Source organism: Anomaloglossus baeobatrachus, chromosome 3 (assembly GCF_048569485.1).
Source record: "Anomaloglossus baeobatrachus isolate aAnoBae1 chromosome 3, aAnoBae1.hap1, whole genome shotgun sequence".
Lineage (NCBI taxonomy): Eukaryota > Metazoa > Chordata > Amphibia > Anura > Aromobatidae > Anomaloglossus > Anomaloglossus baeobatrachus.
Genome location: NC_134355.1, coordinates 679,448,587 through 679,472,663, shown reverse-complemented (window position 1 = coordinate 679,472,663; position 24,077 = coordinate 679,448,587). Strand labels below are relative to the sequence as shown.

General features: G+C 46.6%; 1 protein-coding gene and 1 long non-coding RNA gene across 2 annotated transcripts in view; one reads left to right on the top strand and one right to left on the bottom strand.

Moving 5' to 3' along the window:
- Nucleotides 1-14,523, bottom strand: part of LOC142297052 (uncharacterized) — a 93,986-nt gene extending 79,463 nt beyond the window's left edge. The window contains exon 1 of the mRNA XM_075341285.1: nucleotides 14,435-14,523. The gene's annotated coding sequence lies outside the window, so the exon portion shown is untranslated. The remainder of the gene's footprint in view (nucleotides 1-14,434) is intronic.
- LOC142297054 (uncharacterized) lies at nucleotides 14,420-20,633 on the top strand. The gene is made up of 2 exons (XR_012751730.1): nucleotides 14,420-14,633; nucleotides 15,906-20,633. It is a non-coding gene; the product is annotated as an uncharacterized LOC142297054 (long non-coding RNA).
- Nucleotides 20,634-24,077: the final 3,444 nt, after the last annotated feature.

Sequence of the window (24,077 nt, the reverse complement as noted above, 5' to 3'; positions counted from 1 at the left end):
CCTCTTGTGTCCTCCAATGAATTCAACCACAGAGGATTTTTATGGTAAATTGAGAAATACAATTTTTTACACCTAAAACGCACGGGACTCCGATACAAAAGATTTCTTTCTTTCATGGTCTCCAATGTCCAACATGGCTTAATTGTACGTATTGATTTGTAAAGTTGATTGTTACAGTATCTATTTGTATCCCCGACCTACTGTCTCCCCCACCCTCATTAACCTGTAGACCAGGGGTGGGCAATTAATTTTCCCATATACACACACGCATATATACTGTGTGTGTATATAATATATATACACATACACACAATGTATACATATGTCACGCTGTACTCTAAGATGTACAATAGCAGTACAGCGCAGTAATGTGGGACTGAGAGGATTCCTGAAACTATCTGAGAAGGTAGTTAGCTGGTAAACCACTAGGGGGCGTAAAATCAAATTTGAATATCAAGATTTTCTATATATGCAATAGCGTTATCATTTACAATATAGAAATCCTTCTTGTCACCATGGTAGGATCTCAGGGGGCACTCCTCAACAATGTGCTGGATAGTTTGTCGATCTGCTCCCCAGTCACAGGTCGGAGAGTCATATTTTCCCCACTTATACATAAAATCTGCACAGACGCCAAAGTTTCTTCTGATACGATTTAGAGTAACCCATGTTTTCCTTGGTAGATTGAAGCCTGGTGGAAGGTTTTGTAAATTAGGGAACATTTGGGGATCACCGTCTACTACATTGACCCAAAGTTCTCGCCATTTCTCCTCTAAATTGAAGTCTTGTTCATGCAAGGTGATTGCAGTTCGGATGGGTGGGTGTCTTGATTTCAATCCTTGTATTGTAACATCTCTGGTATTTTGGTGTATTGGAAGTTTTTCATTATTCACTACTTTAGTGTACTCTTTAAGTAGGAGCTTTTGTCTTCTTAGATTTGCGGGTGCGATATGACCCAGCACAGGTAACCAGTGAACAGGTGTAGGTCTAATAGCACCAGATATTATACGCAAAGAGTTGTTCAGCTGAGTGTCAATTAAGTTTACATGACAGCTATTTAACCATGCTGGAGCACAGTATTCTGCAGCAGAGTACACCAGGGCAAGAGTAGATGTTCTCAAAACAGATGTTGCCGAGCCCCATGAGGATCCACAAAGTTTCTGAATAATATTATTACGTGCTTTCAGTTTCTGTGCCAATTTATCCAGATGGGATTTAAAAGTTAGACTTCTATCAAGGGTTACACCTAAGTACTTAGGATTGAAATTGTGTTTAACAGATTGGCCTTCAAATTGTACTTTAAGTTCAGTCTTGGCACTTGCATTGTGTAAATGAAAGCAACAAACTTCCGTTTTTGATGGGTTAGGTTTTAATCTCCATTGTCGGAAGTACTTTCCCATTACACTAAGATCTTTTGTAAGAACGTCCTCTGCTTCCTCCATTGTTTTGCTTACCATAGCAAGTGCCCAGTCATCGGCATATCCAAATTTCCGTGACACTGTTTTAGGAATATCAGCTAGGTACAGGACAAACAGGAGAGGTGCCAGCACTGATCCCTGGGCCAGTCCGTTGTTTAAAGATTTCTTACAGCTGGTTGAATCGCCCATAATAAGATGAAAAGTTCGATTTGCAATCATATTGTTCAAGAGGTACATCATTTTCTTACATGGAATCACCTTCAGAAATTTATATAAAAGTCCTTCCCTCCACACAGTATCATATGCAGCAGAGAGATCGATAAACGCCACTGAAACTTTCTTGTTCTTCTGGAATTCAGCTTCAATGAGAGTTGTCAAAGCTAAGACTTGGTCACTACAGTTTCGAGCAGGTTTGAAGCCGGCTTGCTCTATAGGTAGAGTCAAAAATCTTTAGACTGATCTTGTTATATATTAAGCGTTCTAAGAGCTTATATAAGCAACTCAACAAGGCAATGGGTCTATAGCTTGATGGATTATCTTCAGGCTTCCCAGGTTTTAACAATGCAAATATTTTGGCATGTTTTAATTTACTAGGAACTTGAGCATTCTCCATAATATCTGAGAAGAACTTTGCCATCCATTTTTTCGCATAAGGTCCACAGTTTTTGAGAAATTCAGGATGGATCCCATCAGAGCCGGGAGCTTTGTTAATTTTAGTTTCAGCAAGGGCAATTTCAATGTCACAGGTTGTAACGGGAGGATAGTCGTACCTTATTAGCATGGGAGAAACAACTGAAAGGTCAAGAAGTAGTGGAAAATATATTGAAAGGGTGGGTCCAAATGCGGAAACACATCACCAACGAGGGTTGGAGAGACACCCAGTTTAGGATTTTACACAGGGCTATTGTAGGTTTCAATATTCCGGGTAGAGATGCACGTTGTCCAAAATGTCAAACAGAGAAAACAGATATACTACATGGACTCTGGGAATGTAAGGAAGTGCAGAGGTTCTGGAATCGGGTAAGAATGTTGGCCCAAACAACATGGGGGATATATTGCAGACCAGAATTAATGGTGTGGATTTTCCATTTCTTTGAGGGTGGAGTCAAAGGGGGATCAAATACTCGGGACAAAAGGACATTTGCAATCATACATGACTTGGCCATGATAGCTAAAAGGTGTATCTTAAGACACTGGATACAGAGGGAGGGTCCATCTACAAAGGAGGTTATTGGGGAATTGCATACTCTTCTGAAGTTGGAAAAATTGGAAGCGGAAAGGGATAAGGATCAAAAGACAGTCGCGTTCTTTGGGAGATGCAAAACATTTATTGAACATCACTTCACACGGAGAGAAATAAATAATTTGGCGACACCTTTCATACACACAGAGTGGTATCTCCTGAATGAAATCCAGGATAGCTTGGGCAACCTGAGGATCACTTAGTGGGGCCTCGAGAGGAAGGAGGAGGCAAGACGTCAAGGAAGTATTAAGACATCATTGATTTTGGAATTATTAAAGAATGACACAGGGGTTTAAGGGACTATATTACATGTGGTTTATTTTGACTTTCTAGTTCGGTTTCATTATACAGTGCCTACAAGTAATCTTCAACCGCCTGCAGATTTAGCAGGTTTGATAAGATGCAAATAAGTTAGAGCCTGCAAACTTCAAACAAGAGCAGAATTTATTAACAGATGCATAAATCTTACAAACCAACAAGTTATGTTGCTCAGTTAAATTTTAATACATTTTCAACATAAAAGTGTGGGTCAATTATTATTCAACCCCTAGGTTTAATATTTTGTGGAATAACCCTTGTTTGCAATTACAGCTAATAATCGTCTTTTATAAGACCTGATCAGGCCGGCACAGGTCTCTGGAGTTATCTTGGCCCACTCCTCCATGCAGATCTTCTCCAAGTTATCTAGGTTCTTTGGGTGTCTCATGTGGACTTTAATCTTGAGCTCCTTCCACAAGTTTTCAATTGGGTTAAGGTCAGGAGACTGACTAGGCCACTGCAACACCTTGATTTTTTCCCTCTTGAACCAGGCCTTGGTTTTCTTGGCTGTGTGCTTTGGGTCGTTGTCTTGTTGGAAGATGAAATGACGACCCATCTTAAGATCCTTGATGGAGGAGCGGAGGTTCTTGGCCAAAATCTCCAGGTAGGCCTTGCTATCCATCTTCCCACGGATGCGGACCAGATGGCCAGGCCCCTTGGCTGAGAAACAGCCCCCCAGCATGATGCTTCCACCACCATGCTTGACTGTAGGGATGGTATTCTTGGGGTCGTATGCAGTGCCATCCAGTCTCCAAACGTCACGTGTGTGGTTGGCACCAAAGATCTCGATTTTGGTCTCATCAGACCAGAGAACCTTGAACCAGTCTGTCTCAGAGTCCTCCAAGTGATCATGAGCAAACTGTAGACAAGCCTTGACATGACACTTTGAAAAAGGTACCTTACGGGCTCGTCTGGAACGGAGACCATTGCGGTGGAGTACGTTACTTATGGTATTGACTGAAACCAATGTCCCCACTGCCATGAGATCTTCCCGGAGCTCCTTCCTTGTTGTCCTTGGGTTAGCCTTGACTCTTCGGACAAGCCTGGCCTCGGCACGGTGGAAACTTTCAAAGGCTGTCCAGGCCGTGGAAGGCTAACAGTAGTTCCATAAGCCTTCCACTTCCGGATGATGCTCCTAACAGTGGAGACAGGTAGGCCCAACTCCTTGGAAAGGGTTTTGTACCCCTTGCCAGCCTTGTGACCCTCCACGATCTTGTCTCTGATGGCCTTGGAATGCTCCTTTGTCTTTCCCATGTTGACCAAGTATGAGTGCTGTTCACAAGTTTGGGGAGGGTCTTAATTAGTCAGAAAAGGCTGGAAAAAGAGATAATTAATCCAAACATGTGAAGCTCATTGTTCTTTGTGCCTGAAATACTTCTTAATACTTTAGGGGAACCAAACAGAATTCTGGTGGATTGAGGGGTTGAATAATAAATGACCCTCTGAATAAACTTTTTACAATTTAAAAAAAAAAGAAATAACATTCTTTTTTGCTGCAGTGCATTTCACACTTCCAGGCTGATCTACAGTCCAAATGTCACAATGCCAAGTTAATTCCGAATGTGTGAACCTGCTAAATCTGCAGGGGGTTGAATACTACTTGTAGGCACTGTATGTCATTTTTCATGGAAGAATAATCTGGACTAGCAAGAGGGGGTTGTACCCCTCTTTTTGTTCTTCTATATCATACTCTGTCAATTGATTGTCCTTCCCTTGTAATCATACTCATTTTGTTATGGTTTTTATAAAATTTGCAAAATCAATAAAAATGTTTGGGAAAAAAATAACTGAGTGTGCATGAGGCAATCCTTAATACCCGGAAATTGTTACAGATGTCGCCCATGTGGTTACGGCTTTGCCTCCATCCTAAGTTACTGTAGAGAGGTTGTTCTCTGGCCTTAACATTATTAGGTCAGATTTGAGGTCATCTGCGAAGGAGGCTCTGATGGAAGCAATTCTATTTCTTAGATAGAACAAATTCATAGACTGCACAAATGTTATTTAGTATGTTTTTGTTGAAAATTGTTTTTTGCCACTTACATAGTGTATTACATAGTGTATTACATAAATTATATATATATATATTATATATATATATATATATATATACATACATATACACCGTATTTTTCGGACCATAAGACGCACTTTTTTTCCCCCAAATGTTGGGGGAAAGTTGGGGGTGCGTCTTATGGTCTGACTGTGGCTGCGGGGAATGAGGTGCTGCGGTGGAGCGGGTCATCGGGGGCACGAGCAGGCTGTAGCAGCCTGCTCTGACCACGTGTGCCCGCTCATTAAATATGCACGCCCATCCTCCCGCCCATTTCTCAACGCAGAAGCCGGCGCTGACAGGTGGGCGGGAGGACGAGCGGGGACGTGCGCATAGTAAAGAGCCGGTCCACATGATCACCCCTGGCAATTACAGCCTGGAGTGATCATGTGCGGCTGTATTCACTGCCCCCCGCGCGTCATCATCAGCGCGGGGTGCAGTGAATCAGTGTACTCACCCGTCCCCGTGTGTGGAGCCGTTCCCCTGCAGCACGCGATGTCTTCCTGTTTGTGCCGGTCAGCTGATCTGTGCCGGTCAGCTGATCGGCACAGACAGGAAGACATCGCGTGCTGCAGTGGAACGGCTCCACACACACAGGTCAGTGGTGCAGAGAGGAAGATGATCGGCTGCAGGGAGTGAGGAAAAGGTGAGTATAAACGTTTGTTTTTTTTTCTCTGTGCTATAGGATACAGGCCATATACCAGGATGGTATATGAGCACGATGGGGGCATATAGCAGGATGGGAGTATATGAGCAGGAGGGATGGGGGGTATATGAACAGGATGGAAGTATATGAACAGGATGGGGGTATATGAACAGGATGGGGGTATATGAACAGGATGGGAGTATATGAGCAGGAGGGATGGGGGGTATATGAACAGGATGGGAGTATATGAGCAGGATGGATGGGGGGTATATGAACAGGATGGGAGTATATGAGCAGGAGGGATGGGGGGTATATGAACAGGATGGGGGTATATGAACAGGATGGGGGTATATGAACAGGATGGGAGTATATGAACAGGATGGGAGTATATGAGCAGGATGGATGGGGGATATATGAACAGGATGGGGGTATATGAACAGGATGGGAGTATATGAGCAGGATGGATGGGGGGTATATGAACAGGATGAGGGTATATGAACAGGATGGGAGTATATGAACAGGATGGGAGTATATGAACAGGATGGGAGTATATGAGCAGGATGGGGGAATATGAACAGGATGGGGGGTATATGAACAGGATGGGGGTATATGAGCAGGATGGATGGAGGGTATATGAACAGGATGGGGGTATATGAACAGGATGGGAGTATATGAGCAGGATGGGGGTATATGAACAGGATGGGGGTACATGAACAGGATGGGAGTATATGAGCAGGATGGATGGGGGGTATATGAACAGGATGGGGGTATATGAACAGGATGGGAGTATATGAGCAGGATGGGGGTATATGAACAGGATGGGGGTACATGAACAGGATGGGGGTATATGAACAGGATGGGGGTATATGAACAGGATGGGGGTATATGAACAGGATGGGGTATATGAACAGGATGGGGGTATATGAACAGGATGGGGTATATGAACAGGATGGGGGTATATGAACAGGATGGGGGTATATGAACAGGATGGGGGTATATGAACAGGATGGGGTATATGAACAGGATGGGGGTATATGAACAGGATGGGGTATATGAATAGGATGGGGGAATATGAGCAGGATGCTGGTATATAAGCAGGATGGGGGTTTATAGCAGGATCATATACAAGGCAGGAGGATCATTACCAGGATGGGGTACCTTAGTAGAGAATTTGGGGACATTACCCCATAACAGTGTCAGCAGCAGATCCTCGCCCCATAACAGTGTGTCATGACCACATTTTTTTGCTTAAAGTTTTATTTTCCTATTTTCCTCCTCTAAAACCAGGGTGCGTCTTATAGTCCGGTGGGTGCGTCTTATAGTCCAAAAAATACGGTATATATATATATGTATATATATATATATATATATATATAATAAACTATGTAAGTGTCAAAAAACAGTTTTCAACAAAAACATACTAAATACCATTAACATTTGGCATAATGCTTACATTTAAGTGAAAAATTTATTGTAGTACAATGTGAACATCAGACATTGAATCATTTTTATGATACAATAATCAAGATATTTAGATAAAATATATTTATTGGAATACAACTTTAGAACACAAAAAACTAATAAATTGTAAATATGTAATACAATATGTAATATATATATATATATTATATATACATACATACACACATATATATACACACACAAGATATATACAGTATGTAATCTACTGTATATTACATAGTGTATTGAATATTTACAATTTATTACAGTTTTTTGTGTTCTAAAGTTGTATTCCAATAAATATATTTTATGTTATATCTAACTATCTTGATTATTGTATCATAAAAACTATTAAATGTCTGATGTTCACATACACATGTTCATGTACTACAATAAATTTTTCACTTAACTATAAGCAATATATGTGGGAGTCGGAGTCGGTGCAAGGGAAATTGAGGAGTCGGAGTCAAAGTCGAAGGTTTGGCTTACCGACTCCACAGACGTGGAAATAAATCCGGCACACAAAATATCCAAAATATTTTCAATTTTTTTTTTATTTTTTAAATCCAGTGAATAAAGACCACAATGTGAGTTAATCAGTGTCGTTTCGGTGCTTCCTTGGACCTTTATCAGACTCACTATAAAGATACATAAGAAAAATACAAAGTGAATATTATTGGAGTTTGCAGCCGCTGGGGACGTGGCTATTTTCCAATTGTGTCCATTTTCTGTTATATAGATAAATCTTTTTTATTTATTTTTGCTCTAATATTTATGTACCTTTGAGAGAATATTCACTTTGTATTTTTATAGTGTGAGTTTGATAAAGGTCCAAGGAAGGAACGAAACGTCACTGATTGACTCACATTGTGGTCTTTAGACACTGGATTTAAAAACCCTAGATGTGCCCCTATCCATCCTACAGTCCCCACCCCAGATGTGCTCACATCCATCAGTCCCCACCCCAGATGTGCCCCCATCCATCCTTCCTACAGTCCCCACCCCAGATGTGTCCCCATCCATCCATCAGTCCCCACCCCAGATTTGGAACCATCCATGCTACAGTCCCCAGCCCAGATGTGCCCCCATCCATCCTTCCTACAGTCCCCACCCCAGATGTGTCCCCATCCATCAGTCCCCACCCCAGATTTGAAACCATCCATGCTACAGTCCCCAGCCCAGATGTGCCCGTTATGATTCAAGGACCGTGGAGGATCAAAAAATGCAGAAACCAAAAAGGCAACAGAGTGGCTGGAATCTTATCGGACTGCAGACCCAATCCTGACACACAACTAGAAGTAGCCATGGGACGAGCCTACGATGACCTAGTCGTCTCGACACAGTCAGAGAGCTAAATATTCTTACAGATGGAGATATAGGAAAGCTAATCTGCCTCGGAGCAATCTCCAAAGATATAGATAGCCCCCCACATGTAAAGACTACGGTGACATAGAAAAACTCAATACAAAGCTAGAAAAACAGATTTCAGCAAAGGTGAGGCCCAAACTATCATTATAGGAAAGGATAGGAAGGAGCACTGTCTGCAACCGTAAAAACCCTAAAACATACCAGCACGCCTGATATGGAAAAACCCTGAGTTCACACGACCTCTCCCCCACTATATCAGCACACTGTTACTGGAATCCAACAACACTAACATAGATGAGGGACTGAATTAATACCAAGCATGACAAAACACATTGCAGAATTATGGAGCTAAGTATACAGACATTCCCACCTGGGAGTGATCCAATTCCACCAAGAACTTCACACAGACAAAATAGGATCAAGCATTAGTATCAAAGCAGAAAAACCACCAAGAAAGTGGAAACAATAAGCAGAGGTAAACGACCACTTATCTGAGAGGCGTTCTGGTAGTGAGCAGGGCTGGTTGTAGAATGTCCTTAAAAGGTAAAGTGTTGTGGTTTTTTATTTTTAATAATAATAATCTAATAATAATCTTTATTTCTATAGCGCCAACATATTCCGCAGCGCTTTACAATTCAGGAGGCTCATATACATATACTTATCATATACATAAACATATACAAACAAGTAACAATTATAGAAGATACAATATTTAAAGGGAAAAATGGCAACCCTTCTCGTGAGAGCTTACAATCTACAATGAGATGGGGGGAGGGGCAAGGTACAAGTGCTTATTTACATTGACAATCCAGCCATCTCATGGGGGATAGATAATGGCTTCCTGGATTAGTTGGCCAGAGCCATGAGATGCATTTGGGTGCCATGGAGTTTGACGTGGGTTATGTTCTGAGAAGTTGTAGAGGGATTAGGTGAAATTAGTTTGGCTAGGGAGTGTGATAGGCCACCCTAAAAAGATGCGTTTTTAGGGAGCGTCTGAAGCTGAGTAAGTTGTGATTTGTCCTAACTTCTTGGGGTAGAGCGTTCCAGAGGTTTGGTGCAACTCGGAAGAATTCTTGGATTCCGGAGTGGAAGGTTCGAATTAGTGTGGATGTTAGTCGAAAGTCATTTGCAGAGCATAGAGAACGGGTGGGATGATAGACAGAAAAGAGGGTGGAGATGTAGGGGGGGGGTACTGCACTGTGGAGAGCTTTGTGGTGATAGACAGAGAGGAGGGTGGAGATGTAGGGGGGGGTGCTGCACTGTGGAGAGCTTTGTGGTGATAGACAGAGAGGAGGGTGGAGATGTAGGGGGGGTGCTGCACTGTGGAGAGCTTTGTGGTGATAGACAGAGAGGAGGGTGGAGATGTAGGGGGGTGCTGCACTGTGGAGAGCTTTGTGGGTGAGAACAAGCAGTTTGAATTGGATCCTGTGATATATGGGCAGCCAGTGCAATGACTGGCAAAGAGCAGAGGCATCCGAGTAGCGGTTAGCCAGATAGGTGACCCTGGCTGCTGCATTAAGGATGGACTGTAGAGGAGAGAGTCTAGTTAGGGGGAGACCAATTAATAGAGTGTTACAGTAGTCAAGGCGAGAGTGGATCAGGGCCACGGTGATTTTTGTATTAATAATAGCAATTATAAAATCAAGTATTTTTAATATAAAATTAAAATCACTGCTTAGGCTATGTGCGCACGTTGCGTAAATACATGCAGTTACGCTGCGCTTTGTAGCGCAGCGTAACTGCATGCGTCCTGCGTCCCCTGCACAGTCTATGGAGATTGTGCAGGAGCCGTGCGCACGTGGCGTCTTAGAGCGCAGCGCTTCGGCTGCTGCCCGAAGCGCTGCGTTCTAAGAAGTGACATGTCACTTCTTCCGTGCGCTTTGCCGGCAGCTCCTGCTCTGTCTATGGCAGGAGCTGCAGGCAGAGCGCATGGAATCGGCTTTTTTTTCTCTATGGACATTTTCCCGAGCGATTTGAAGCGCACGTGTGCTCTTTAGATCGCTGCAGAAATTTCTGCAGGGCTAGTACGCAACGTGCGCACATAGCCTTATTTAGTTTTTATCTAATTCTAATTTTACTGAAGCACTGTGGGCTGCCATCTTGGATTTGGTGTCTGTAAGGACAGTTTCTCACCTCCTTTATGGCAGCCCCCTGCGCATAGACTCTGATAGTCGGGCTCCGACCCCATTTAGTAACATTAGAGAAGGTGTCTGCTGTGACCTGGACGCGCCCCCTGGGCTGTCCAGATCACAGCAGAGGGAGGAGATCAGCGCCATCATTGTGGAGCTCACAGCGTATGCTGTTTGCTCGACTTTACCCCTGTCAACCGCCGGGATCTGTATGGGGCGCCAGGCTGCCGCCCCTCCCCGGCCGTATCCACTCCTATCATGTGTGATACTGTTTCCACTCCTATCATGTGTGATACTGATTGCTGAGCTGTGCATCTAATCTTATGTGGTACTGTCTGCAGAACCGTGTATCTAATCCTATCCTGTGTGGTACTTCCTGTTTAGCTGTGTATCTAATCCTATCCTGTGCAGTACTGTCTGCTGAGCTGTGCATCTAATCCTATCCTGTGTGGTACTACCTACTTAGCTGTGTATCTAATCCTATCCTGTGTGATACTGTCTGCTGAGCTGTGCATCTAATCCTATCCTGTGTGGTACTGCCTACTTAGCTGTGTATCTAATCCTATCCTGTGTGATAGTCCTGCTGACCTTGGTGACACTCTAGACATTTCTGGTCACCAGCAAAATGGCTCCGCACTGTGATCCTAAATTTCATTCTCTGTTATCCTTTGGAAACACCCAGATTGGGAGGGGGAGGTGACATCACACACAGGAGAGCAGATTCTGCCCACTTTACTGCAGCTGTAATCCAGGCTATTTCTACAGTTGGATTTCAGTAGGATTTCAGCAGCTGCTCCCCTTAGTGTTTAAGGCTATGTGCCCACGGGGAAAGTGTCCTGCGGATATATCCGCAGGAGCTCCCAGAAATCCGCAGCACAACTGTCTGTTTTCATGCTGCGGATGTATTGCAGAATGTCCTGCGGATATGCTGCGGTCCTTCTGCATTGAGGATACAGTACCATGGCTTCGGCACTGCATCCTCAATGCAGAACAAGTGCTGGAGTGATCGGTGAGTTCATACTTACCTCCATCACGCAGCACTTCACTTTCCAGCCGTGTCTGTCAGTGTCTGCACTTTGCAGGAGGTGGACGGGCCTGAACGAGCTCTGGCTGTCACATGACCGGAGCTTGTGCAGGCCCCGCCCACCACCTGCTGCCTGCTCCTGGCTCCACCGCACTCCTCTGCCTGCACTGGAGGAAGTGACTCCGGTGTCTGCTATCAAGGCAGGTAAGTATGGGATCTTGCGGAAAAATCCACAAAAATAATTGACATGCTGCAGCATTTGGGGAGTGCTGTACCTATGCTGCGTTTTTTTCCGCAGCGGAAATAATATGGATTTCCCTGCGGAAAAAAATGCAGCATGGGTACAGCACTCCCCACATGCCATAGAAAGGGCTGGGGACTTGCTGTACTGCGGATTTTTCAAAAATCCGCCGAATTTTCACGAAAAAATCGCGGCAAATTTTCCGCAGCGTTGGCACATAGCCAAAGAGTGGAAAATATCAAACTTTCATTTTTTTTTAATATTTTGCTCAATTAAAAACAAATAATATTTAAACAAACCATTAAAACTTTACATTTTTCCAGTTATTGAAAAACAATTTTTTGGACACCTCCCCTTTAACACACAGGATATCCATTGAGAACCGGCAAGAGACAGGAGAAAACTTCTCAGTTATATAGTCTAATCAGAAAAGCCTCATTGCCAGTCCTCCACAGGTGTGTGGCTTTCATTCCACAAATCAACTGCACCGCCAGCACTGACCACAAGAGGGAGCCCCAAACTGGAAAACTTATTTATAATAAGTATATATAATATATATCCATCCATCCTACAGTCCCCACCCCAGATGTGCCCCCATCCATCCTACAGTCCCCACCCCAGATGTGCCCCCATCCATCCTACAGTCCCCACCCCAGATGTGCCCCCATCCATCCAAGTCACCACCCCAGATGTGCCCCCATCGATTATACAGTCCCTACCCCAGATGTGCCCCCATCCATCCTACAGTCCCCACCCCAGATGTGACCCCATCCATCCTACAGTCCCCACCACAGATGTGACCCCATCCATCCTACAGTCCCCACCAAAGATGTGACCCCATCCATCCTTCCTACAGTGCTCACCCCAGATGTGCCCCCATCCATCCTACAGTCCCTACCCCAGATGTGCCCCCATCCATCCTACAGTCCCCACCCCAGATGTGCCCCCATCCATCCTACAGTCCCTACCCCAGATGTGCACCCATCTATCCTACAGTCCTCACCCCAAATGTGCCCCCATCCATCCATCCTACTGTCCCCACCCCAGATGTGCCCCCATCCATCCATCCTACTGTACCCACCCCAGATGTGCCCCATCCATCCATCCTACAGTCCCCACCCCGGATGTGCCCCCATCCATCCATCCTACAGTCCCCACCCCGAATGTGCCCCCATCCATCCATCCTACAGTCCCCACCCCGAATGTGCCCCCATCCATCCATCCTACAGTCCCCACCCCGGATGTGCCCCCATCCATCCATCCTACAGTCCCTACCCCGGATGTGCCCCCATCCATCCTACAGTCCCTACCCCAGATGTGCCCCCATCCATCCTACAGTCCCTACCCCAGATGTGCCCCCATCCATCCTACAGTCCCCACCCCAGATGTGCCCCCATCCATCCTACAGTCCCTACCCCAGATGTGCACCCATCTATCCTACAGTCCTCACCCCAAATGTGCCCCCATCCATCCATCCTACTGTCCCCACCCCAGATGTGCCCCCATCCATCCATCCTACAGTCCCCACCCCGGATGTGCCCCATCCATCCATCCTACAGTCCCCACCCCGGATGTGCCCCCATCCATCCATCCTACAGTCCCCACCCCGAATGTGCCCCCATCCATCCATCCTACAGTCCCCACCCCGGATGTGCCCCCATCCATCCATCCTACAGTCCCTACCCCGGATGTGCCCCCATCCATCCTACAGTCCCTACCCCAGATGTGCCCCCATCCATCCATCCTACAGTCCCCACCCCGGATGTGCCCCCATCCATCCATCCTACAGTCCCTACCCCGGATGTGCCCCCATCCATCCTACAGTCCCCACCCCGGATGTGCCCCCATCCATCCATCAGTCCCCACCCCGGATGTGCCCCCATCCATCCATCCTACAGTCCCCACCCCGGATGTGCCCCCATCCATCCTACAGTCCCCGCCCCGGATGTGCCCCCATCCATCCATCCTACAGTCCCCGCCCCGGATGTGCCCCCATCCATCCTGCAGCCCCCACCCCGGATGTGCCCCCATCCATCCATCCTACAGTCCCCACCCCGGATGTGCCCCCATCCATCCATCCTACAGTCCCCACCCCAGATGTGCCCCCATCCATCCTACAGTCCCCACCCCGGATGTGCCCCCATCCATCCATCCTACAGTCCCCACCCCGGATGTGCCCCCATCCATCCATCCTACAGTCCCTACCCCGGCTGTGCCCCCATCCATCCTTCCTACAGTCCCTACCCCGGATGTGCCCCCATCCATCCTTCCTACAGACTCTTCCCCTCCATCGTGCAGCATCGCCCAGTGTAAGCCCCAAAATATGCAGCATCGCCCCCTGCCCTGTGTAGCCCCCCCATATCCCCCTTCCTTATGGAAGCCTCCACAGCCCTGTGCTGCAGCTTCAGCCCCTTCCCTGTGATATATACACGAGCTGCAGCCCCCAGTAGTGACAGGAGACACTTTTATTTCTTCCCCCAAAATCCAGTGTGACCTCAGCTCTATAACTAATGAGGAAAAGCTGAATCTTCCCCACCTCAGGGTCAGGATCCGGTAGAGTCTAGATCCCAGTGGCCAGAGGGACCTCTGCTGACGTCACGCCCATGTGACCGGCCTCTTGTGTGGGAGGAGCCTGTAGTTCCCGGCAGTCAGTGCGCAGTTGCGGTACAAGCAGCAGGATGTTTCCCTCTTCTCTGCTTCTGCTGTTTCCAGCCCTGGGTGTGATGTAACAGGAGGTCATATCTGATGGAGATTATCACATATGAGCCTCAGGGGGAATAAAAAGGGATTGTAGGTCACCGGCTCTGGGTGCAATAGTGTGCAGCAGCAGGTGCAATCCTCTGTGTGTGTGGGGTGCGATGCTCTGTGGTGAAGGGGGCGAGAGAGAGGGTGCAACGCTCTGCCTGGGGGAAGGGGAGAGAGAGGGTGCGACGCTCTGCCTGGGGGAAGGGGGGAGAGAGAGGGTGCGACGCTCTGCCTGGGGGGAGAGAGAGAGAGGGTGCGACGCTCTGCCTGGGGGGGGAGAGAGAGAGGGTGCGACGCTCTGCCTGGGGGGAGAGAGAGAGAGGGTGTGACGCTCTGCCTGGGGGAAGGAGAGAGAGAGGGTGCGACTCTCTGCTTGGGTGAAGGGGGTAGAGAGAGGGTGCGACGCTCTGCCTGGGGGAAGGGGGGAGAGAGAGAGGGTGCAACGCTCTGCCTGGGGGAAGGGGGGAGAGAGAGAGAGGGTGCGACGCTCTGCCTGGGGGGAGAGAGAGAGAGGGTGTGACGCTCTGCCTGGGGGAAGGAGAGAGAGAGGGTGCGACGCTCTGCCTGGGGGAAGGGGGGAGAGAGAGGGTGCGACGCTCTGCCTGGGGGGAGAGAGAGAGAGGGTGCGACGCTCTGCCTGGGGGAAGGAGAGAGAGAGGGTGCGACGCTCTGCCTGGGGGAAGGGGGGGAGAGAGAGAGAGAGGGTGCGACGCTCTGGATGGGGGGGGGAGAGAGGGTGCGACGCTCTGGATGGGGGGGAGAGAGAGAGGGTGCGACGCTCTGCCTGGGGGGAGAGAGAGAGGGTGCGACGCTCTGCCTGGGGGGAGAGAGAGAGGGTGCGACGCTCTGCCTGGGGGAAGGGGAGAGAGAGAGGGTGCGACGCTCTGCCTGGGGGAAGGGGAGAGAGAAAGAGAGGGTGTGACGCTCTGCCTGGGGGAAGGTGAGAGAGAGGGGGTGCAATGCTCTGTCTGTGGGGGGGTGTCGCAGAGCAGCACCCGGGGTCCCTTGCCTCTTTTCCCATTAGAGGCATGGAGCGGGGGATAGATCCAGGAGGAGGGGATTGGAGCAGTCACTGTATATAAGGGAAGCCATTGGATATTAAAGCTGGAGCCAGAGATCACAAAGGGCTGAATTCCACAATGATCTGTGACAGATACTGATGGGTTTATTAGCAGGTGATTATCAGCGCATTCATTATACACAGTTTATGGGAATTTGTGTCATTATTATTATTATTATTTATTGGTCATTTTTCTTTATAGAGTTCGGGGCAATGTCGGCTCCACAGAGAATTCTTCCTCATCCTCTGAATATGAAGGTTTCATCTATTGGAGAGAATGCCACAAGTGACATAAGAGGATATCTCTGTGTATATTCTCTGTGATGTGTATTATATGGAGTGTACTTATATATTCTCTGTGCTGTGTATTATATGGGGTGTACTTATATATTCTCTGTGCTGTGTATTATATGGGGTGTACTTATATATTCTCTGCACTGTGTATTATATGGGGTGTACTTATATATTTTCTGCGCTGTGTATTATATGGGGTGTACTTATATATTTTCTGCGCTGTGTATTATATGGGGTGTACTTATATATTCTCTGCACTGTGTATTATATGGGGTGTACTTATATATTCTCTGCACTGTGTATTATATGGGGTGTACTTATATATTCTCTGTGCTGTGTATTATATGGGCTGTGTATTATATGGGGTGTACTTATATATTCTCTGTGCTGTGTATTATATGGGGTGTACTTATATATTCTCTGTGCTGTGTATTATATGGGGTGTACTTATATATTCTCTGTGCTGTGTATTATATGGGGTGTACTTATATATTCTCTGTGCTGTGTATAGTCATGGCCAAAAGTTTTGAGAATGACACCACAATGCTATTTTCACATGATCTGTTGCCCTCTGGTGTTTGTGTTTGTCTGATGTTACATCACATACAGAAATATAATTGCAATCATATTATGAGACCAGAAGGTTCTATTGACAGTTAGAATGAGTTAATGCAGCGAGTCAATATTTGCAGTGTTGACCCTTCTTCAGGACCTCTGCAATTCTCCCTGGCATGCTCTCAATCAACTTCTGGACCAAATCCTGACTGATAGCTGTCCATTCTTGCATAAGCAATGCTTGCATTTTGCCAGAATTTGTTGGTTTTTCGTTGTCCACCCGTCTCTTGATGATTGCCCACAAGTTCTCAATGGGGTTAAGATCTGGGGAGTTTCCAGGCCATGGACCCAAAATCTCTATGTTTTGTTCCATGAGCCATTTAGTGATCACCTTTGCTTTATGGCAAGGTGCTCCATCATGCTGGAAAAGGCATTGTTGGGCGCCAAACTGCTCTTGGACAGTTGGGAGAAGTTGCTCTTGGAGGACATTCTGGTACCATTCCTTATTCATGGCTGTGTTTTTAGGCAAAACTGTGAGTGGTGCGATTCCCTTGGCTGAGAAGCAACCCCACACATGAATGGTTTCAGGATGCTTAACAGTTGGCATGAGACAAGACTGGTGGTAGCGTCACCTCTTCTTCTCCTAATAAGCTGTTTTCCAGATGTCCCAAACAATCGATTCATCTGAGAAAATGACTTTACCCCAGTCCTCAGCAGTCCAGTCCCTGTACCTTTTGCAGAATATCACTCGGTCCCTGATGTTTTTTCTGGAGAGAAGTGGCTTCTTTGCTGCCCTCCTTGAAACCAGGCCTTGCTCAAAGAGTCTCCGCCTCACAGTGCGTGCAGAAGCACTAACACCAGCCTGCTGCCATTGCTGAGCTAGCTCGGCACTGCTGGTAGTCCCATCCCACAGCTGAAACAAGTTTAAGATACGGTCCTGGCGTTTGCTAGCCCTTCTTGGGTGCCCTGGAGCCTTTTTTGCAACAATGGAAGCTCTCTCCTTGAAGTTCTTGATGATGCGATAGATTGTTGACTGAGGTGCAATCTTTGTAGCTGCAATACTCTTCCCTGTTAGGCCATTTTTGTGCAGAGCAATGATGGCTGCACGTGTTTCTTTAGAGATAACCATGGTTAACTGAAGAGAAACAATAATACCAAGCACCAGCCTCCTTTTAAAGTGTCCAGTGGTGTCATTCTTACTTAATCATGACTGATTGATCGCCAGCCCTGTCCTCATCAACACCCGCACCTGTGTTAATGGAACAATCACTAAAACAATGTTAGCTGCTCCTTTTAAGGCAGGAATGCAATGATGTTGAAATGTGTTTTGGGGGGTTAAAGTTCATTTTCTTAGCCAATAGTAATTGCTGTTCAGCTGATCACTCATTATAACATTCTGGAGTATATGCAAATTGCCATTAGAAAAACTTAAGCAGTAGACTTTGTAAAAATTAATATTTGTAGCATTCTCAAAACTTTTGGCGATGACTATATTATATGGGGTGTACTTATATATTCTCTGTGCTGTGTATTATATGGGGTGTACTTATATATTCTCTGTGCTGTGTATTATATGGGGTGTACTTATATATTCTCTGTGCTGTGTATTATATGGGGTGTAATTATATATTCTCTGTGCTGTGTATTATATGGGGTGTACTTATATATTCTCTGTGCTGTGTATTATATGGGGTGTAATTATATATTCTCTGTGCTGTGTATTATATGGGGTGTACTTATATATTCTCTGTGCTGTGTATTATATGGGGTGTACTTATATATTCTCTGCACTGTGTATTATATGGGGTGTACTTATATATTCTCTGCGCTGTGTATTATATGGGGTGTACTTATATATTTTCTGCGCTGTGTATTATATGGGGTGTACTTATATATTCTCTGCACTGTGTATTATATGGGGTGTACTTATATATTCTCTGCACTGTGTATTATATGGGGTGTACTTATATATTCTCTGTGCTGTGTATTATATGGGCTGTGTATTATATGGGGTGTACTTATATATTCTCTGTGCTGTGTATTATATGGGGTGTACTTATATATTCTCTGTGCTGTGTATTATATGGGGTGTACTTATATATTCTCTGTGCTGTGTATAGTCATGGCCAAAAGTTTTGAGAATGACACCACAATGCTATTTTCACATGATCTGTTGCCCTCTGGTGTTTGTGTTTGTCTGATGTTACATCACATACAGGAATATAATTGCAATCATATTATGAGACCAGAAGGTTCTATTGACAGTTAGAATGAGTTAATGCAGCGAGTCAATATTTGCAGTGTTGACCCTTCTTCAGGACCTCTGCAATTCTCCCTGGCATGCTCTCAATCAACTTCTGGACCAAATCCTGACTGATAGCTGTCCATTCTTGCATAAGCAATGCTTGCATTTTGCCAGAATTTGTTGGTTTTTCGTTGTCCACCCGTCTCTTGATGATTGCCCACAAGTTCTCAATGGGGTTAAGATCTGGGGAGTTTCCAGGCCATGGACCCAAAATCTCTATGTTTTGTTCCATGAGCCATTTAGTGATCACCTTTGCTTTATGGCAAGGTGCTCCATCATGCTGGAAAAGGCATTGTTGGGCGCCAAACTGCTCTTGGACAGTTGGGAGAAGTTGCTCTTGGATGACATTCTGGTACCATTCCTTATTCATGGCTGTGTTTTTAGGCAAAACTGTGAGTGGTGCGATTCCCTTGGCTGAGAAGCAACCCCACACATGAATGGTTTCAGGATGCTTAACAGTTGGCATGAGACAAGACTGGTGGTAGCGTCACCTCTTCTTCTCCTAATAAGCTGTTTTCCAGATGTCCCAAACAATCGATTCATCTGAGAAAATGACTTTACCCCAGTCCTCAGCAGTCCAGTCCCTGTACCTTTTGCAGAATATCACTCGGTCCCTGATGTTTTTTCTGGAGAGAAGTGGCTTCTTTGCTGCCCTCCTTGAAACCAGGCCTTGCTCAAAGAGTCTCCGCCTCACAGTGCGTGCAGAAGCACTAACACCAGCCTGCTGCCATTGCTGAGCTAGCTCGGCACTGCTGGTAGTCCCATCCCACAGCTGAAACAAGTTTAAGATACGGTCCTGGCGTTTGCTGGCCCTTCTTGGGTGCCCTGGAGCCTTTTTTGCAACAATGGAAGCTCTCTCCTTGAAGTTCTTGATGATGCGATAGATTGTTGACTGAGGTGCAATCTTTGTAGCTGCAATACTCTTCCCTGTTAGGCCATTTTTGTGCAGAGCAATGATGGCTGCACGTGTTTCTTTAGAGATAACCATGGTTAACTGAAGAGAAACAATAATACCAAGCACCAGCCTCCTTTTAAAGTGTCCAGTGGTGTCATTCTTACTTAATCATGACTGATTGATCGCCAGCCCTGTCCTCATCAACACCCGCACCTGTGTTAATGGAACAATCACTAAAACAATGTTAGCTGCTCCTTTTAAGGCAGGAATGCAATGATGTTGAAATGTGTTTTGGGGGGTTAAAGTTCATTTTCTTAGCCAATAGTAATTGCTGTTCAGCTGATCACTCATTATAACATTCTGGAGTATATGCAAATTGCCATTAGAAAAACTTAAGCAGTAGACTTTGTAAAAATTAATATTTGTAGCATTCTCAAAACTTTTGGCGATGACTATATTATATGGGGTGTACTTATCTATTCTCTGTGCTGTGTATTATATGGGGTGTACTTATATATTCTCTGTGCTGTGTATTATATGGGGTGTACTTATATATTCTCTGTGCTGTGTATTATATGGGGTGTAATTATATATTCTCTGTACTGTGTATTATATGGGGTGTACTTATATAATGTTGTATTGATGCTTCTTGTAATCTTCTATCATTGTAAGTTGTCATTTGCTCGTGTCTTGGTGATGTGATGATTCGGTGACGGGGTTTGTTCCCCCCTCAGAAGTTGTGGGTTTTATCAGTGGCCGCATTCACTTTGATATTGTCATGTAAGAGCAGTCATCTGTGTGAGACGCGGTGATGGACAGGGTGTACTTTTCTTTCCACATCGTGCTTTTTCACTGTCTTTAATAAAGTTTCTTTTAGTGAAGCTGTTGCAGGATTTCTGCTCTTCTATGGGGTCTCAGAGACGCTGCCATCACTAATCTAGGACTTAGTGGCAGCTATGGGCTGCTATTAACTCCTTATTACCCCGCTTACCACCGCACCAGGGCAATCGGGATGATCCAGGTAAAGTGCTGGGACTGTCACATCTAATGGATGTGGTGATCCGGGAGGCTGCAGGCTGATAATTTTAGACTGGGGGGGCAGCCTAATAACCATCGACCTCCCCAGTCTGAGAATCAAAATTGAGGGGACTGCATGATGTTATTTATTTTACTGTACGCCATAGACCCATCCATCGGCGTCTGATTGGTTGCAGTCAGACAGCTGTCATTTGGCGTCGGGGTGCGTCTGACTGCAACCAATCACAGCCACCAGTGGGCAGGGGAAGCCGTGAATATGAATAAGCCTAATGAGCGGCCGAGGAAGAATGACAGGCCGCAGGAGCAGTGTGACAGCCGCGCTGGTGATCGGTGAGTGTGAAGTGCTTGCTCCTACCCCTTTGTGCCGGATTCTGGTCCCCATAGACTTTATATGGGGACCAGCATCTGACCAGATACCGGGGATCAATCCCCCACTGACCCGGAGTCAGCGAGGATTGATCTGCCAGTCCTCCAAAACACACAAAGAAGTGACACGCTGCTGCTTTTTTCTTCCACAAAAACTGCAAGGAACAAAGAAGCGACGTGCGCACAGCCTGTCTGAATTCTCATAGACTTTGCTGGGGAAGGCAATGCATGCAGTTTTGGGCAACAACCTGCACCCAAAAACGTGGCAAAAAACGCAGCATGCGCACAGGGCCTAAAGATGGAATTGCTGCTGGTCAACTTGTAAGGCTAGGTTCACACACTGCGTTTTTTTGACGCTGCGTTTTTGTGCGTTTTTTAGCGCTAAAACCGCACAGAAACGCAGCGTCTTTAAAAAACGCATGAAAAAAACGCATGCATTTTTACTGCGATTTGGTGCATTTTTGGCTGCGTTTTTGTTCTCTGCGTTTTGCTGCGTTTTTCCAATGCATTACATGGGGGGAAAACGCAGGAAAGAACTACATTATGTATATTTGGTACTGAGGTGACTGGAATGGAGTTTTTCGAAGAGTGGGAGGAGTCTCAAAGCAAAAAACAAAACAGAGCGCAGCTGAAAGTCCTCATAATATCCACATTGTGTCGTAGTGGATTTTTTGAGGACCTCATTTTAGCCACTACATTATGTATATTTGGTACTGAGGTGACTGGAATGGATTTTTTCGAAGAGTGGGAGGAGCCTCAAAGCAAAAACCGTAACAGAGCGCAGCTGAAAGTCCTCATAATATCCACATTGTGTCATAGTGGATTTTTTGAGGACCTCATTTTAGCAACTACATTATATACATTTGGTACTGAGGTGACTGGAATGGATTTTTTCAAAGAGTGGAAGGAGCCTCAAAGCAAAAAACGTAACAGAGCGCAGCTGAAACTCCTCATAATATCAACATTGTGTCGTAGTGGATTTTTTGAAGACCTCATTTTAGCCACTCTGTTCTAGATGATTCACTAGTGAGCTGTCTAGATTGGGCCCGTGAGTCACTGGGGCCCAGCGGACCCCCTGCCGAGGATCGTGTCGCGGCCGGAGGAGGTGACGCTGCGCTCTCCTACTGCTCGGGTCCGGCTTCTGCTGCTGCTCGGTGGTGGCTCGAGCGGTGGGCCGGATTCCGGGGACTCGAGCGGCGTTCCTCGCCCGTGAGTGAAAAGGGGGATTTGATTGTGGGAATTGGATATTGTCCGTGACGCCACCCAAGGTTGTGGTGAAGTTGTGACACCACCGCTGCTCTGGACGGGGATCCCGGGAGCGATGACAGGGAGCAGCCTGGATGTTAGTTCTCCCCTCCGTGGGTAGGGGGTTGGTTGTCCCGGGGTCCGGTGATGGGGTAGGTAGGGATGCATGGCAGGCGGGTTGCGGGGCCTGGTGAGGTGCAGGGTCGCGGGGGCAGCGCGGTGCCGCACGGCACGGTGGTACTGACTCAGCCAATGATGAGGACACAGTTCTCGGTAAAACACACGGCTGGATGGACGGGTCCCACAGACGGCTGCGGTGTTGTTTCTCCCGGCAGGTTGATGGTGACTGCCTTTCCCTGCACCTATGTAGTGTAACAGTTCCAATGGGTTCCCACCGGTAACCCGCTCCCCGGCTTGGATATGGGCCGGAGGAGCTCCTTTTGCCCGCAGGCGCTGGCCCTGGGAACGGTAGCCTTGGCGGTGGCTGTGTTTCCCTCTCTTGGTTGGACTGTTGCCTTCTGTCGGGACTTGGCTGCTGGGAAACCCAGGAGGTTCCCTTCGCTAACGAATCTGGCAAATTCACGGCGGCTCCTAGTCTTGCAAGGGTCCGTAAGCCCCTGCCAGATGGTGCTGACTTCTTTTTGTGTACCGGTCCAGTACCGCCGGGCCACCGCCAGTCCACGGTCCTTGCGGTAAACTCTGATAGGCCACTCCTGCAGATGGTCACCACCGTCTGCCAACCTTGCTGCTCCGTCCGGGCCACACACCCGGACCAACTTCAGTCTGCCCTTTTGCTACCCCCCTCCTCTCACTTTCACTTCCAAAACCTATCTCACTGTTTTCCTGCCTCCAGGACTGTGAACTCCTCGGTGGGCGGAGACCAACCGCCTGGCTCCACCCCCTGTCGTGAACATCAGCCCCTGGAGGAAGGCAACAAGGGTTTTTGTCTGACTTCGATGTGCCTGACCGGGAGTATGGGGTGTGTTGGTGTTGTTCTCTGTGGCCCCTGGCTTGTCCAGGGCGCCACAATCGCACTTTCATTTATATCGGCATCACCAACACAGATGCCAATCCAATTGAAAAGAACAATGAGAGGAGGAGCAGAACACTCTATTTTCTAATCATTCTACTACTATGTGTCTGTGAGACACTGATATGTCAGCATGGAGGAGTGCGGTGACTAGAGATGAGCGAGCCTCTGAAGGCTCCATTCGACGAACCGTTCGACTAACCTCTCGAACCCCATTGAAAACAATGGGAGGCAAATACAATCACATAAAAACACATAGAAAACACCTTCAAAGGTGTCCAAAAGGTGACAAACAACTCACAACACACCACAAACACATGGGAAAGTGACAAGGACATATACTCATGCGAAAACAAAAGAGCTGGACACGGAAAAAGAGGAGGAGACACAGATATAGGCATGGCACGCCCTTCTAAAATCATGTAAAACACCGCAAGGTGACTCCAAGCGGAGTCTCCCTTTTTTCCAAAAATTGGGCCACACACACACCCACCCCTTCAGTGGCAGCACTTGTGCCCCAGTTGTACACTTCACAGCTAGATTTGCATCAAGCACATTCAAAAATACACCATACTTAACAGTCCCTAGGATGACACCGGGGTAGGTAGCAAAGTCTTTCCTGATCCCAGCTCTGTGCATCTTGGAT